This window comes from Zingiber officinale, chromosome 10B (assembly GCF_018446385.1).
Source record: "Zingiber officinale cultivar Zhangliang chromosome 10B, Zo_v1.1, whole genome shotgun sequence".
Taxonomy (NCBI): domain Eukaryota; kingdom Viridiplantae; phylum Streptophyta; class Magnoliopsida; order Zingiberales; family Zingiberaceae; genus Zingiber; species Zingiber officinale.
In genome coordinates this window covers 36,322,240-36,340,980 of record NC_056005.1, presented here as the reverse complement: position 1 = coordinate 36,340,980, position 18,741 = coordinate 36,322,240, and positions in this window count along the sequence as shown.

Sequence of the window (18,741 nt, the reverse complement as noted above, 5' to 3'; positions counted from 1 at the left end):
TGTGGACCTTTCAATGTCACTGCTAGGGGTGGTTATAGGTACTTCATTACATTTACTGATGATTTCAGTAGATATGGTTATGTGTATATGATGACACATAAGTCTGAATCCTTTAAAAAGTTCAAATAATTCAAGAATGAAGTACAAAACCAGCTTGGCAAGAGTATTAAGATACTTCGATCAGATCGAGGTGGTGAATACCTTAGTCATGAGTTTCGTGACTATCTAACTGAGTGTGAGATTCTATCTCAACTCACTCCTCCTGGAACACCACAGTGGAATGGTGTATCGAAAAGGAGGAATCGTACCTTATTAGATATGGTACGGTCTATGATGAGTCATACAGATCTTCCCATGTATCTTTGGGGCTATGCTCTAGACACAGCAGCCTTCATTCTCAACCGAGTTCCATCTAAGGCTGTAATAAAGACACTATATAGGATATGGACTGAGACAGATGCCCAGTTGCCTTTTATGAGGATTTGGGGTCGTGAGGCTTACGTTCGACGTCAAGTCTCGGACAAATTGAGACCCAAATATGATAAGTGCTATTTTATTGGATATTCCAAGGAAACGAAGGGATATTACTTCTACATTCCCAGTCAACACAAGATAGTTGTGGCTAAGACTAGGGTATTTCTAGAAAGGGATTTTGTTTCTAGAAAGACTAGTGGGAGTACGTTCGATCTTGAAGAAGTTCAAGATGTGGACCATAGCACTGAAGCCTCGATGGAAGTTGAATTGGAACCACAAAGTGTTGTGGATGATGTTGTTCCACAAGGAGTTGAGGAACCACAGCCAGTTCGAGTAGACCTACCTCTTCACAGATCTGATAGGGTACGTTGTCAGCCTGAGAGATACTCATTTCTCTTGTCTGACCATGATGACGTTGTGCTCATTGAGGATGAGCCTACCTCCTATCAGGAAGCTGTGATGAGACCAGATTCCGAGAAATGGCCAGAGGCCATGAGATCCGAGATGGAATCCATGTACACTAACCAAGTATGGACTTTGGTTGATCCACCTGAAGAGGTCAAACCCATTGGATGTAATTGGGTCTTTAAGAGAAAGACTGATATGGATGGACTTATTTATAAGGGTCGCTTGGTAGATAAAGGTTTCAAGCAAATTCATGGTATTGACTATGATGAAATCTTTTCTCCAGTAGCGATGTTTAAGTCCATTCAGATCATGCTTGCTATTGCAGCGTACCATGATTATGAGATCTGGCAGATGGATGTCAAAACCGTGTTTCTGAATGGAAACCTGCTCGAGGATGTGTACATGACACAACCTGAGGGTTTTGTAGATCCACAGTATACTGGCAGAGTATGCAAGCTGCATAGGTCCATTTATGGACTAAAGCAAGCTTCTCGAAGCTGGAATCTTCGATTCGATGATACGATCAAATAGTTTGGTTTCATCAAGAATGAAGATGAACCTTGTGTCTACAAGAAGGTTGTAGGGAACACAGTTGTCTTCCTTATATTATATGTGGATGACATACTACTCATTGGGAAAGACATCCCTTTGCTGCAGTCTGTCAAGACTTGGCTAGGGACTTGTTTCTCAATGAAGGACTTAGGTGAAGCATCCAACATTCTAGGCATACAGATCTATAGAGATAGATCTACGAGATTGCTTGGCCTAAGTCAGAGTACATACATTGACATGGTATTACTTTGGTTTGCCATGCAGAACTCCAAGAAGGGATTTCTGCCGATGTCACATGGCGTGAGTCTTTCGAAGACTCAAAGTCCTTCTTCTAGAGAGGAGAGAGACCGTATGGATTAGATCCCTTATGCTTCAGCCATAGGATCTATCATGTACGCCATGCTATGTACTCATCCTGATGTCTCGTATGCTTTGAGCATGACGAGCAGATACCAGTCAGATCCAGGTGAAAGTCACTGGATGGCAGTCAAGAATATTCTTAAGTACTTGAGAAGGACAAAAGAATATTTCTTGATATATGGAGGCGATGATGAGCTAGCTGTAAAGGGTTAAAGTAATGCTAGCTTCCAAACTGATCAGGATGACTATCGATCACAGTCAGGGTTCGTGTTTTGCATAAATGGTGGTGCTGTGAGCTGGAAGAGTTTGAAGCAGGACACAATCACTGATTCTACAACAGAGGCTGAGTATATTGCTGCATCAGAAGCAGTAAAGGAGGTAGTTTGGATCCGCAAGTTCATTACTGAGCTTGGGGTGGTTCCTAGCATTGCTGATCCCATAGAGCTCTATTGTGACAACAATGGAGCAATAGCACAGGCTAAGGAACCTCGCTCACACCAGCGGACCAAACACATACTACGACGCTTCCATCTCATTCGAGAGATCATCGATAGAGGAGATGTGAAGATTTGCAGAGTACCCACTGAGGCTAACATCGCAGATCCCTTGACCAAGGCTTTGGCACAGAGAAAGCATGATGGTTACACTAGGTTATTGGGCCTTAGAGCCTATACTGATTGGCACTAGTACTAGTGGGAGATTGTTAGTTAAAGCCCTAGAGCCAATCATTTGATGATTGTTGTATGGACTCGTTGTATCATATTTTTATGTATATATAAAGGAATTTGTTTATGATTATTATGCTTACTTGTATTGGTGCCAAATAACTAAGTATAATAGCGTCCTTGAGTAGAAGGTTCTTACCTATATCAATCGATTGGTTGAATCGATAGTGAGATGATATAGGGAACGCTACTCTTAATCATTCCTAGTTAAGTATTAACATTCAGGGACAATGTTAATGCGACGAGACTATCATGTAGGTCAACTCGATGACTTGATCTCACAAGTAATGGATATAGAGATATCAAGTTGACACATGGGTATGCATTGGAGAATGTATACTGAATGACCCGCCATGAGAAAGTATCATGGATCGTTATATGAGTGTCATATACTTTCTCATGTGGCTATTAGTATGAATATTAGTCCTTGGACCTGAAGTCACCATGGTTCCCTACATAATGAGTTACATACTTTGGCTTCGTCAAACGTTACCTGTAACTGGGTGGACTATAAAGGCGATTACTGGGTATGTAACAAATTATGCAGAGGGATGTGAGTGATGTAGATGAGATCTATCCCTCCTATATGATGGTAGTGACATCATTATTCTTGATAGAGTGAGACCACTAAGTGCATGACCATGCCCAAATGAGTCAATATGAGATGTTGAGCTCATTTGATTGAGTGAGTCTACTTGGGATTCAAGATTTAGATTGATTAGAGGATGATACGGTCTATGCCTCATATTGATCAATCTAGATATCAAGGATAGAAGGACACTTTTCACATATTGTGAAGAGTCACAATTAGTAGTCACAAGGTGATGTTGGATCTCAACATTCTTGTAATTTGGGTAGTAATGATGTGTTGCTAGATACCGCTCATTACTTATGCTTCTAAATGAGTTTAGGAGCATTGCCAACGTTACAAGAACCTATAGGGTCACACACAAAGGGCAATTAGATGGAGATTAGGTTCATTTGATGAACCAAGAGGATTAGGTTCATGTGATGAACCAAATTGGATTACGAGTAATCTAAAGCAAACTAATTGAGTTGAACTCAATTTATTTCATGTGTTAAATGAGTCTAATTTAGAGTTAGACTCATTGAGCCAATTTAATTCAATGAATAGAGATTCATTAAATTAAAAATTGACTTGAACCAATGGTTAGATTTGATCAACCATGGGAGAGAAGTGGTCAAGTTTGACTTGACTTGAGAGGAAAATGAAAGGTTAAGTTTGACTTGACTTGAGAGGAAGATGAAAGGTCAAGTTTGACTTGACCATTGCCACCTCATTTGTGAGTTGGCATTGAGTGGGATAATTATGATGTGCCACATCATCAAGGCTAGCATATGTGTGTGCCACCTCATGAGGGAGATCAAGAGTTGTGACTCTTGATATCCCATGGAGGTTTAAAAGCTTTCTTGAAGTGGCCGGCCACTTTAACTCAAGGGTGAGTTTCATTTTGATTTGGTAACCTCCTTCTTCTTCCTCCTCTCATCTTCTACTCCCTCTCCTCCACCATTGCTGATCCTCTAAGGTTGCTAGCATATCTTTTGAGGTTCTCTCCATTGATTTGTTCATGTGGATACACATAGAGGGTTGTACACTTGACAATCTTGAGATCCGGCGGACCTTGGACGAGCGGAATTTACGAAGGGCTTCACATTAAGGGTAATCTCTTTTTCTTTGTAGATCTAGTGTAGATCTAGGTTAGAGAAACTCGTACACGTAGAAATTTTTGTTTTATAACTTCGCACGGATCCGGTGGCATGGGATTCAGGGTTTCCGCAACCCAAAAAGCGGTTTTTGCGCCCCGAAAAACCCAACAGAGTTTAGTGTATTGTTCTAGTTTAGTTAACATAGGTTTGTGTGATGAAGTCTATAACAACTTAGTTAAAGTTGATGATATTACATACACTTCTAGGGTCACCAGTATGGATATTACACTATCTCCTACTATCATTAGAGACTTTTTAGGATTATGACTCTTTGTATGTTCTTATTTGTGCTACCCCACTAAGGTTCTACCATTTGATGATCCCTATTTACATATTACTTTTGATATGATATATTCATATTTTTTTGAGGGACAATGTGTACCTACTGTGACCTAGTTTATAGGGTCCTAGTTATGTGTTATGTGCATTCTGCCTTTGACTACCTACGATGTAGCCATGATGCATTCATTTCATTTATTCCTTCTTTATGCATTATGTCAGAGGCTTAACATAGACATTAGTTTGCATATATTTCATACTATCAATTTTTCAGCGAGTATTACCACTAGTAGACGGGTCCATATGTTTTATTGTCATATTTTGACCTCCTATTTAGCATCATTAGATCTTGATGTCACCATGGGTGATGTTAGAGTCCTAAATGACTTTGACATAGTAGGAGCTAGGAATATGTCCTTAGTTGGTATCTATATAGATGATCAGGGTGCCCTATCTTGGAGGAGAGAGGCCCAACATTAGCCTGACCCTGTAGCCCAACCTCAGCCTGACCTCGCTACCCAGACTCATCCTGACCCAGCTCTAGGAGAGGAGGTAGAGATACATAATATTGTTGCTAATCTCTTTGGACTGCCTCCACCTCCAGCTCTTCCTACTCTAGACGACAGAGTGACTAGACTTGAGAAGTCTATGACAAGTTTTCAACAGAAGGTATCGAATCTTCGACAGGACCTTTCCAGCCTTCGAGAGGAGAGAACTGGTTATATCGAGCTGATGGATATGTTTCGCTCTACGAGCTTGGGCTGTTCTTCATCATCTTCTTAGTTGATTATTTTCATTGTATTTGTTGGAACACTTCAGAGCTAGAGGGGAGGAGGTGAATAGCTTCTCGTGCTTTGTCGATGATGATGTGCAGTGGATAAACTCGACGCAAAGCTCCCTAATGCTAACAAGATGGATTTACTTGGTATCCACCTGAAGAAGAGGTGACTAATCCAAGGATCCGACCCTCATGCACACTCTCCACTATGAAACACTCCTTTTTGAAAAGAATCCAGAGGTAGAGAAGCCTCATATAAGCTCACACATAAAGAAATACAAGAAGAAGAAAATATAAGCTAATATAAACTGAATTCTTACAAGATTTACAACATGAAACCCTAGCTTGCTTCTTTTTCTTGTTTGGGAACACCACTTGGCCTTGGAAGTGCAGCAACACTTGTCTCCAAGAAGTCTCAAAAACCAGTGGATGTGAATGCCTTTTCTACCTACATAACGACTAGTTTTTCAAGCATAATCGATTGCACTAATCAATTACCCATGCCTAATTGACTAGCCTAATTGATTAGGCATGCTTCAGTTTATGCGAGAAGGGCCTATAAGTGATTAAGCCTCCCTACTTAATCGCTTACCAACCATTCTGTGTCTTCATGAAAACTAGCTTAAGAGATCACTCTAATCGCTTAAGAAAGCCGTAATCGATTACCTTAATCGATTACGATCCTTTCTGTTTCTCGCGACAAACACCTTAATCAATTTCCATAATCAATTAAGAATATCACAATCGATTACGATCCTTTCTGTTTCAACAGAAAGTTCCTTAATCGATTAAGAAAAATGCTTAATCGCTTAACACACAGTGTAATCGATTACCCTAATCGATTACTAAACCCAAACTTTTAAAACTAAGTCTCGGATTCCTCATCCACCATCCAGTCAATTGTCACCTGTTGGGACTTCAGAATGCCTAGCATCTGGTCAACCTTGACCTGTTGGGATTGTAAGGGATCGGTGGCCGGCTAGAAGGGGGGTTGGATAGCTAGGTCATCCCCAAATCGATTTCTTCTCTACAAGGTTAGTGCGCAAGCGGAATATACTAAAACTAAAACAATAAAAGCAAAGCAAGAATACAAACGCTAACACAATTCCTTTACGTGGTTCGAAGATTGCTTGCTCTTACTCCATGGCGTGCCCTTGAGGTGGATGAACCCTTGATCCTTCGGTGGATCAATCCCCGACAATCTCCGGCAAGAGCTTACTCCTTCTCGGTGGAGTACAACCTCTCATAAATCACTCTTCTTCTTTTACAAGATGGAGATTAAGAATAGGAAGAAGAGTATGGCTTGGAAGCTTTGGGTAATGACTTAGGAGTTATTCAACAAGCATGAATACCCTCCTTCAAGTCTCAAAGCTTCCCTTAAATAAGAGGAGAGAGTTGATCAACATATCAACTCATCTCGGTGACAATCGACTGGTAAAACCATCAGTCGACTGGGGCTACCGTTGGAGGTAGCCAAAGGCTACTTTGCAGCACCAACGGTTTGCCAATGGTCATTTACCAGTCAACTGGTCATTGTTGGTTGAGCGAACAAAATGCCTCTATTCGCTGCCAGTTGACTGCTAAAACTAGCAGTCGACTGGTTCAGTCGATTGCACTTGGTTACACACTCACACTCATCCTCTCCGGAGTCGCCTTTGAAGTCCTCTTCCTAGACCTTCATCCCTCAGATGCACTCGAGCCAGCGACTCCTCTCCGTGCCATCCTTCACGTTGCCTTGAAGTCCACTTCCCTCGGCTCCACTTCGTTGCTCCTCGTCTGGGGGTCCCTCGGATGTCTTCCACACCATCTTTCACCGACTCAAGGATCCAAGCCCTAGGATGAGCTTCCCAAGCTTAGCTGCACCAAGTTTCTCATGTGTGTTTCACCAAGTCCTGCAAGACTCAAACACACATATCAAACACATATGAAAGACTAACTTAAACTCTTTGACACACACATCAAAACCATGATCGTACCGATCAAACCTAGGTCGATTGCACCAACAATCTCTCCCTTTTTGATGTGTGACAATATGTTTAAGTTAGACATAAATAACAACATGAAAATTAGAAGCAATATGTAAACATGAAGCATAATACCCAAGCTCTCCCTTAACATATGCTCTCACCCTTAATTTTCAAGTTTTGCACACAATTAGATTTTTAACTTAAACCTTCCCATTTCTCCCCCTTTGACACCATCAAAAATCATACCAGACAAGTACACATACTATGGTATCAATGTGGACTTACAAAAACCCAATATCAGCTCTTGAAAGTGCTAGAAAATAGGTACCAGTCGACTGCTAACTGTCGCAGTCGACTGGCACAAAACCCAATCTGAATTTCAGCATTCTGAAGCCAACTTTAGAAATGCAAAAAAAATTCTAGAAAATTCAAAAAATCATGAAAGTTTGAACACATATTTCTTATAATGTTCTTTAATAAGGAAAAATATGTTTTCATGAAAATTTATCATATTTTTTGGAGTTTTGACCAAATCTCAAAAACCTTGAAAACATGAAAGTTTGTATCAATTTGAGCCTTAGTTTTGCAATCATATGTTTCAACATAACTTTACCACAGTAAATAAAACATAGAATTATCTTCAAAATATTTAAAATATCCAACTATGATCTATGGACAAGATGCCCATTAATTAAACATTGGCTTTCCCCAGAGTTGGCCTATGATTACTAAAAATTGATACATTTCATAACTCATCAAAATGCCATAAGCATAAGTGAATTATTTGTATCATCCTATTATCTCACATTTATGGTTAGAAAATAATGCAAGTCATTGTGAGATAAAGGTAACCTCTACTTAGCCCTTTTGATCATGAATTTCTATCAAGGCTAAGTGCTCCCCCTTAAGGTCTCAATTCAACCATATAAAAAAAAAAATAAATTGGAATTATGATTTCCATGGTTGACTTGACCCTAAATCCTCTAATCCTTGAGGATTGATTTTGGTACCCAATAGAAGTTCTTTCTAATTGGGTTGACCAAATACTTCTTGGGGATCCATTTCCTATCTATGGTCTTGGTTTTTGATTGCCCCCTAGCAAGTAGACAATGGTAAATCTTTTCATTGTTGGGTTCATTGTATCCTAACCCATTTTTCTTAAAACTTACCCTTTGGCTCCCAATAATCATATTTAGTGTTTTAGAGCCAATTTCAAATTTTCTAAGGGCATTTGTAAGGTATTCTACCTTTTCCCTTAATTTCCTATTTTCTTCTTCTAAACATGAATCATTCGAATTGGAAGAAGAAGCATGCATATCATTATCCTTAATAGACATGGATTCTAATTTTTCCTTAAGCATGAAAATATCATTTTTCAAATATTTGTTCTTTCTTTTTGCCTTAAACAAATCATCATTTGTACTTGAAATAATTTTAATTAAAATATGGGGAGGAAGATTATGTACCTCACTTACTGAGAAGTCCGAATCCGAAGTTTGACCTCTCCCTTCACTTGAACTCCCTTCTTCATCTTCACTTGAACTCCTTCCTTCTTCTCTTTCAGATGAGGTGGAGGCCATGTCATCAATTCCCATTAGTGAAAAATGGGAAACATGGTGCTCTTCTTCCTCCGATGACGATGGATCATCCCATGTTGCTTTTAGGTTTTTGACTTTCTTCCCTTTTTCTTTTGACTTCTTCTTCTATTCCTTCTTCTTTTCTTCTTTCTTCTTCAAGAGAGGACAATCATCTCTTATGTGTCCTTCTCCTTGACAATTATAGCAAATGATCTTCCTTGTCCTACTTTTGCTTCTTGAGCTTTTCCTAGCACAAGATTTGTTAGAAGGAAAAGATTTAAATGCTTTTCTCATCTTCCTTACCATACATGCCTCTTGATTGCTATCCATTGAGGCACTTGACTCCTCAGAATTGGAAGATGATTGAGATGGAGCTTTCTTCTTCTTCCCCTTTCCCTTGTTTGCCACAAGGGCTACTCCTCTTAATCTTTCTCCATCTAGCCCTTCAACTCGTGTCTCATGAAGCTCCATAGTTGAAAAGAATTCATCTAGAGAGCTCTTCTCTAGGTCCTTTGAAATATAGAACGAGTCTACAATTGAGCTCCATGTCGAGTTTCTTGGGAAAGCATTGATGGCTTTCATCATAATGTCCGGTTGGAGAGTTTCCCACCTACACTTGTTAGTCCACTTATCATTTCTTTAATTTTAGCATGAAGTGAAGATACCTTTTCTCCTTTTTCAAGTTTAATGTTGTTGAGTTGAGTTTAGAGAAGGTCTCTTCTTGCTAACTTTGCCTCCGATGTGCCTTCATGAAGCTCTATGAGTCTTTCCCACAAATCCTTGGCACTTGTGTAGTTCTCAATCCGAGTTACTTCTTATTGAGGAAGAACACTCAAGAGATGGTGCATTGCTCTTGAGTTTGCTACATGCTCTTCTCTTTGCTTCTTGCTCCATGTTACTTTCTCAATTAACTCATTATTTTGATCCCTAGGCATCTCAAAACCATTTTCTATGATTATCATAATGTCAAAGTCAGTTTTGAAAAATACCTCCATTCTCTTCTTCCACCAAGAGAAGTCTCCTTCGAATTTGGATGGATGAATGCTTGAACTGGTCATTTTGATAGTGCTCTTCTTGGTGATTAGTCCGTTGAAGGTGTTCTTGCTCTGATACCACTTGTAAGAGATTGATGGCTGGCTAAAGGGGGGTTGGATAGCTAGGTCACCCCCAAATCGATTTCTTCTCTATAAGGCTAGTGCACAAGCGGAATATACTAAAACTAAAACAATGAAAGCAAAGCAAGAATACAAACGCTAACACAATTCCTTTACGTGGTTCAGAGATTGCTTGCTCCCACTCCACGGCATGTCCTTGAGGTGGACGAACCCTTGATCTTTCGGTGGATCAATCCCCGGTAATCTCCGGCAAGAGCTTACTCCTTCTCGGTGGAGTACAACCTCTCACAAATCACTTTTCTTCTTTTACAAGATGGAGATTAAGAATAGGAAGAAGAGTATAACTTGGAAGCTTTGGGTAATGACTTAGGAGTTATTCAACAAGCATGAGTACCCTCCTTCAAGCCTCAAAGCTTCCCTTAAATAAGAGGAGAGAGTTGATCAATATATCAACTCATCTTGGCACCAGTCGACTGGACACCAGTCGACTGGCCAAACCATCAGTCGATTGGTGCTACCGTTGGAGGTAGCCAACAGCTACTTCACAGCACCAACGGTTTGCCAATGATCATTTACTAGTCAATTGATAAAACTATCAGTCGACTGGTCGTTGTTAGCTGAGCGAACAGAATGCTTCTGTTCGCTGCCAGTTGACTGCTAAAACTAGCAGTCAACTGGTGCAGTCGACTACACCTGGTTACACACTCACACTCATCTTCTCCGGAGTCGCCCTTGAAGTCCTCTTCCTTGGCTTTCATCCCTCAGATGCACCCGAGCCCACGGCCCCTCTCCGTGCCATCCTTCTATTGGGATGTATACTATAAGCCTAGCTTTTGTATGAACATCTGTTTTGAAATATTTTGAAATGAGAATAACTTTGGTCAAATGTCTCCATTTTATATTTCTATATATGTCAATGCAGGTGTCCATTTAATTTATATTATAGATAACATGGTGTGTGGTGTTATACAGAAGATCATGTTATCGGTTCCTTATAAATTATAAATAGTAGCTCACAACCAATATGGATTGGGATAAACCATTAGAAAGGTTGTAGTGTAATTTGATATTAGTTTGTCTTGACTATAAAATTACACTAGTACACTATGTATGTATTGAGCAGGACCATTTGAGGTTATTCAATTTATACTAACTACATAAAAGAACAGAACCTCTGTTATTATGGATGTGCATCTTCTTAATCCCTATATAGTGACAAGCACGTATACTTAGTATTTATTTCTTTGACTTATCAATGGGTGAGATTTATCCGTTAAATCAATAGGCCCGATGAGTTGGGAGATAGTATTATTTATATGGTCTACTGTTGATTATAGAAGGAATTTATGTCCTAATTATTTAGGCTGATGATGTCCCCTTGAGGAGCTCATAAGAATTATCATGTAAACCCTGTAGGTGGACTTAGTCCGACATGATAATAAAGTTGAGTGGTACTACTCTTGGAATCAGATGTTAATTAACTGAGTTGTTAGTAACTCATTTAATTAACTGACATACGATATCTTAAACACGGGGAGATTAACACACTTATAATAAGAAGGAGCCGATATTATAATATGGGATTGGTGCGGTAGTTCAATAATAACCCTTTAGTGGTATGAGTTATTATTGATAGACTTGAGTTGGGTGTTCGGGGTGAACATTGGAAACCCAAGCCCATCAGGAGGCCTAAACCAATTCCTTCTCTAGGTCCCTGTTGTAGCCCCTATATATATAAAGCCTCGTATCCACCCATCCATAACTGGGTTTGGTTTAACTTGGTTTGGTTTAACTTAACTTGGTTTGATTTAATTTAACTTGGTTTGGTTTAACTTAACATGGTTTGATTTTACTTGGTTTGGTCTAACTTAACTTGGTTTGGTTTAACTTAACTTGGTTTAGTTTAACTTAATTTGGTTTGGTTTAACATAGTTTGTTTAGATTTTTTCTAAACAAAATTTTGTTAATTTTTCTTTCCTTGTAATCGACAGCAAGTCTATAAAAAAGGAGTAGGATGTAGCCCCTAAAACCTAACTTTTTAATTCTCCACAACTCCCTTTTCTCCTTGTGGTTGCCGCCCCCTCTTACCTTACTAGGGGCGCCGGCGGCATAACCAATTCTCTTCTCCTCTTGTGGCCGGCGCCACCTTATTCCCCATCTAGGGTCGGCGCCAACCTCTCCCTTGCAAATGGCTGGCGGTTTCCTCCTCCACCTTGGCTAGGGCCGACGGTCCCCTTCTCCCTTGGTGACCGGCGCCTCTTCCCATCCATTGGTGGCCGGCGGCTTGAAGAAGAGGAGGAAGAGAAGAAGAAGAGGAAGAAGAAGAAGAAGAGGAAGAGAAGGAAGAAGATTAGAAGGTGCCCCATCCTAGAGACTCCTTTTGTGGCTGGCGGTTTGGAAGAGAAGAAAAGAAGGGTGTTGTCGTCTTGGTAGATCGTCACCCACACGATGTCCAAGAAGAGGAGAGGAATACGGCAGAAGATCAAGAGGTCTTTAGCTACGAAGAAAGGTACAACTAGTTCTTTAATTCCGCTGTGTAATTGGTTTTATTTTCTTCGTGTCGATTTTGGATATCGATTTTGAATACCAACACAAGAGGCTAGCGATCTTGTACTTCAATCAAGGTGTACTTTGATCATTCAAGAACTTGCTTGATTGATCAAACACATGTCTGATCGAACGTGCGGGTTGCTAGGAATAGTTATGTACTTATATAATTTTTGTACGGGAAATTTAAATAGAACGGAATTTCAGCGCCCTTCAAGTGATATCAGAGTGAGTTTGCTGGTTCTGTGTGATTGATTTTCAGTTAAATTATGCACTGCTCATACATAAGTTTAGGACGGATAATAGTAGGATTTACTAGATAGATTAACTCTATGGTTGCAGGCATCCTAGATCCAACTATTATGGTTTTTTTTGTGCTTGTGTATGATTTGAACCCTCGGGCATGTCGAGGTTATTGTGTGTGCATGATTGTAATAATTAAATATGGCCGATTGCCATATTATTATTATTGTTGTTGTTGTTATTTTACATTCTATTTGATCTAGATTACATGTAAATTCCTTTGTGGAATATAGGATCGATAAATGTAAAATTTTATTTTTGTTCCGGCTTGTATCCTTGCTATGCGTGGTGCTATTTTGAGGAGTAGAGGCGCGACGGAGAAGGAAGCGAGATAGATGCAATGGCTTGATCCATCGGCGACACATTGGAGGACAACGATCCATTGGCGGTATATTGGAGGACAACGTTGGATGAGGCCATAATAGTTGAAAATTTTATTTTCATGTTTATTACCTTATATGCTGTTTTTATGTGCTATGATGTGTGTGTTGTGATGTGTGTGCATGATTAAAATTTCTCAATTTAATTAAGTAGGAGAGGGATTATTTAAATAAATTTCAAGATCTCCATTACTGGTTTGTATGTGATGCATTCAAACTTATGCGTTGGCTTTAAGTGTCTTCCTCCATATCAGATGAGTTTGTTTGCGGATCACTAGATCAAACTTCCTCTATGGATGATTATAAGAAATTAATTAGGTGTAAAGGCCGAAAATTCTCAAAATAATTATTAGAAATATCCTAGTATTTTTCTGAAATTTTAGGATATTTTTATGGAATTTTTAGAATAGCGGAAGTAGCAAAAATAAATAGAAAACGAAAATAGCCTACGCGGGAATTGAACCCGAGACCTATTGGGTCTTACAACTTAAAGGTGAACTCTAGTAACCAGGAGAACCCAGCAGGGCCGTGCTGAAAGGAAAGGGAAACAATTTTATTTAAGTTAAAGTTGGGGGAATTAATTCCTTAATATAAATAGGGAATTAAGTGAGGAGTTTTATTTTTTATCGTGACTTACCTCTTCTCCTCACCCTAATCCCGCCGAACCTCCCTTCTCCTCCTCCTTCTCTCGGCGCATCAAGCCTAAGGGCTCTAGGAGCACCTTCCGGCGACGACTCCGATACGAGGACGCTTCCCTTTGCGAGAGGAACACGTAGACGCGAGAGAATCGTCGAGAAGATCGTCCCCACCGGAAATCTAGCGATTAGATTTGTAAGAAAATCCGAACAAGAGGTAAGAAACCCCTCACCTGCAGTATAAGTAGCTTCCGTATGAATTTTATGCTTCAGTTTAGTAGTATGTAGACTTTCGGCACAAAGGATGAGAACTAGCGCATACCAAGTGTTTGATTAAATTATTAGCACAGTTAAGATGCAAATTAGGCATTTTATTAGCTTAGATAAATGCAATAGAAGCATTTTTACAGCTTATTTGGTCTTGCTACAGCTCTTCTGGGACTAGATGTCCAATGGGTGGGCTCGCACAGTCGCCTCTAGGTTCAGACAACTTAGTTCTAGGTTTAGATAACCTAGTCAAAGCAAGACAAGAAATATTAGCTATGTTAAGTATTTTACTTTTCAGTGGCATTGTACAAGATTAGATATCCATTGGGTTGGGCTCCCATAGTCGTCCCTAGGTTCAGATAACCTAGTACTCCTACTAAATTCGGGACTTGCAAACCCGGATCTAGTTAGGGATGCGCGCATAGTAAGTACAGTTGCCGGGCCCAAACAGCAGTATGATTATTATTTTAATCTACTTATGAATATAGTTTTCAAAACCTCACAAAATAGTTATGTGAATTCAGTACAGCTTTAGCATCATATTAGTATTAGCTTAGTTCAGTTTTTGTATCAGTTCAGTTCTCTATCGATACAATAGGATAGTTTATGTTGGCACTTATTGCCATGACTAGTTTATTTGTATGCCATGCTATGCTCTTACATGTTCAGTATTCATATGTTTCAAATAGCATATTTTAAAAAAAACATAAATTGCATTGTATGCATGTTTTAGTGAGGTAGATGGTTTCTTACTAAGCTCTCAAGCTTACAGATACTATTTTTCCTTATACTGCAGATAAAGGTAAAGGGAAGATGGACTAGCGGAGGCTGGAGGTCAATGCAATGATGAAGATGTGTGTGGATGGAACCTGGAATAAAGATCTTGGAGAAATTAGCAAAGTAAGACTTTAGTTTTCATATAATGTTATTTTCTGCATTTCTAGTTATTTTAATGCCTTGACTCATGAAAGACTTGCTTAGATTGTTAGTATTTATGCTCATAATCCTAGTTATGTGTTATTAGTATGTTTCCCAGTTGTTTTAGAACTTGTATGTGTGATTGAGGCACGAAACAGTGATGATACGAAATCAGAAACCCCAATCGATCGGCCGATCGATTGAGAGAGTCCCATGAAGAGCTCTGGATCGATCGGCCGATCGATCCGGATGCCTTCGTCGTGAACAGAAAGCCTTGGGATCATTGAGCTTGGATCGATCGGCCGATCGATCCGAATCCTCCCCGATAAGCGTCTGGATCGATCATGGATCGATCCAACCTAAGTTCCGCATACATTAGCATGGGGTCGAATCGATTGAACCATTCCAATCGATCCATGGATCGATTGGGAGGCCTGACAACAGCCGGAAGACCCTTAGTTCAGTTCCTTGACCATGGGGGATGTAAAATATGACATGAATAGTTTGATTACACCCCTTAGCATATATAGAATAAGGAAATGATAATAGTTTAGCCAAGTTTTAATTAGTTCAGCTTCAGCACCTAGATTTAATAATGGTCATGGAATAGTTTAGCACAGCATAATGTGACGGTCCGACCTTACAGCCTAGCCAGTATAAGGCGGGTCGTTACAGAGTGGTATCAGAGCAAAAGTTCCATACTTCCTTCTCACACATCAGCATTGAACCTGCAGCTTCCAAGTAAGAATACCTCTCACTTTGTTATGTTTATTGCTTTCATGTTTGTAGATAACTAAAGTATGCTTATCTAAGATAGTAACTAACATGATAGTATTAGCTATGTAAACATGATGCTTTAGTTATGTATGTCCTTTGTTCCTTTAGAGATGGCACGAGGACGCCCAGCTAGAAGGACACTAGCTACTGAGCCCCAGCACGAGGCAGGCAGTTCAGTGCCTCCCCCAGACCTTACAGCATTAGTGGCTCAGCTAGCTGAACAACAACAGGAGATAGCCACCTTAAAGGCTAATCAGCAGAATACTCCCACAGTCACCCCGGAACCAAACTTAGCAACGCCAGTAGTCTTAGAGGTTCCACCAGTCCAGCCTACAGCACCAGTAGCCCCAGCAACAGAGGCAAGAAGAGAAGCCTATCTGATCCAGTGGCAGAGAGTCAAGCCAGAGAATTTCTCAGGCACTAGTGAACCATGGGATGCTCAGGCCTGGTTCAAAACACTGGAGAGTACGATGGAGCTTCTGGACTGGCCAGAACATGAGAAGGTGAAGTGCACCTCCTTCTGCTTGACAGGAGATGCACGTATGTGGTGGGAGAGAATTAGAGCGAAGCGCCCAGTAAATCAGATGACATGGGCTGACTTCGAGAAAGAATTCTTCGAGGAGTACTTTCACATGCGGGTCACGAACCGCCACTACGACGAGTTCACAGAGTTTCGCCAGGGCAACCTTTCAGTGGAGGAAGTCGTGAAGAAATTCAACAGATTGGCTCGTCTATGCCCTGAACTAGTCAGCACAGAAAAAGAACGGGTCCGGTTGATGCTTAAGATGCTGAGGCCGGAAATAGCAATGAACGTGGCTGGCAGCGTTAACGTGGCTGGCAGCGTTCATAGGCCGCAAACCACCGAGGAACTAGTCAGCAGTGCTCTGACCACCGAGCACTACCCGAATAATATCAAGCAGCAGAAGCAAGTTCTCTCAGAGATCAAAGGGCAAGGAGGCTCAGGTACTCAGAAACAACAGGGCCACAGCTCTAACTGGAAAGGGAGCTCCAGCAACAAGCGCAAACCAGGGAGTTACCCAAAGGGAGGACCAGCCAGCAAACAGCCTAGTTATCCCAAGTGTGCTACTTGTGAGAAATTTCACCTAGGAGTTTGTCGCAAGGGCACACGAGGATGCTTTGAATGTGGATAAGAAGGGCATATGGCTAAGCAATGCCCGAACAAGACAAGTCTTCCTCAACCATAGCCGATACAGTATGGAGGCCAGCCAGCACAGCTACATCAGATGCAGGCCGTTTTAGATGGTCCACACATCAGCCAGGGCAGACTAGAAGCCCCTCCAGCTACGACCAATGCGAGGATTTACTCACTCACCAGAGAGGACGTAGCGAATGCCTCGACAGTTGTTACAGGTCAGATTAGTATACTACAGCAAAGTACAACTATCTTATTCGATACTGGGGCAACCCATTCTTATATATCCAGGGCATTTGCCGAGAAGTTAGTGATACCTCCAGAGGTACTCAGTAGCCAATTTTTTACGACGCTACCTTTAGGAGAAATTATGACATCCACGCACTGGCTCAGAGCAGTGCCAGTCATTATAGCAGACAGAGAACTCTTTTGTGATCTGATAGTGCTAGATATGACTGATTATGATGTCATATTTGGAATGGACTTTCTAATCAGATACGGTGCCTCTATAGAGTGCCGTAAACAGAAAGTCATATTCCAATCGGAAGCAGAAGTACAGTTCGAGTACATCGGAGAACCAAAGAGAAAGGCCAAGAAGTTTCTCTCAGCTCTAAGAGCACAGAAATTAATGGATTCAGGATGTACGAGATTCCTAGCACATGTAGTCAATACCAGACAGGACAAGGACCAACAACTAGCAGAGGTCCGAGTCGTATGTGACTACCTAGCAGTCTTCCCTGAGGAGTTACCAGGTCTAGCACCAGACAGGGAGATTGAATTTGAGATAGAACTCATTCCCGGTACAAATCCTATCTCCAAGGCACCCTACCGCATGGCCCCAGCAGAACTGAAGGAACTTCATGAACAACTACAGGAGCAGCTTGACAAAGGCTTCATACGTCCTAGTCACTCACCATGGGGGGCGCCTGTATTGTTCGTGAAGAAGAAGGACGGGAGCATGCGCCTGTGTATAGATTACCGGGCACTGAATCAAGTCACAATCAAGAACAGATATCCTCTTCCCAGAATTGATGACCTGTTTGATTAGCTAAAGGGAGCAGCAGTGTTTTCGAAAATAGACCTCAGATCAGGTTATCATCAGGTGAAAGTTAAAGAAGGGGATATACCCAAGACAGCATTCAGGACTAGATACGGACACTACGAGTTCGTAGTCATGCCCTTTGGCGTGACAAATGCTCCAGCTACTTTCATGGACCTCATGAACAGGGTATTCAGAGAATACCTAGATGAGTTTATTATCGTATTCATCGATGACATCCTTATCTATTCAGGAACTCAGGAAGAACACGCCGAGCACCTGAGAATAGTATTGCAGACCCTTCAGCAGAACCAGCTGTACGCCAAGTTCACGAAATGTGAATTTTGGTTAGATCAGGTGTCCTTCCTGGGTCACATCATCTCAAAGGATGGTATTATTGTAGACCCCAGTAAGATAGAAGCTGTGAGTAGTTGGAAAAGACCCAAGAACGCCAGTGAGATCAGAAGCTTTCTGGGATTAGCAGGTTATTACAGAAAGTTCGTAGAAGATTTCTCCAGGATAGCCTCCCCACTGACAGCTCTTACCAGAAAGAACAGAAGGTTTCAGTGGACAGAGGACTGTGAGAACAACTTTAGCGAGCTAAAGAGGAGATTGACCAGTGCACCTATTCTGACTCTACCAGAAAACACAGGCAGCTTTGACATTTATAGTGATGCCTATAAATTGGGACTAGGAGCAGTACTGATGCAAAATGGCAAGGTGATCGCCTATGCCTCCAGACAACTCAAGGAATATGAG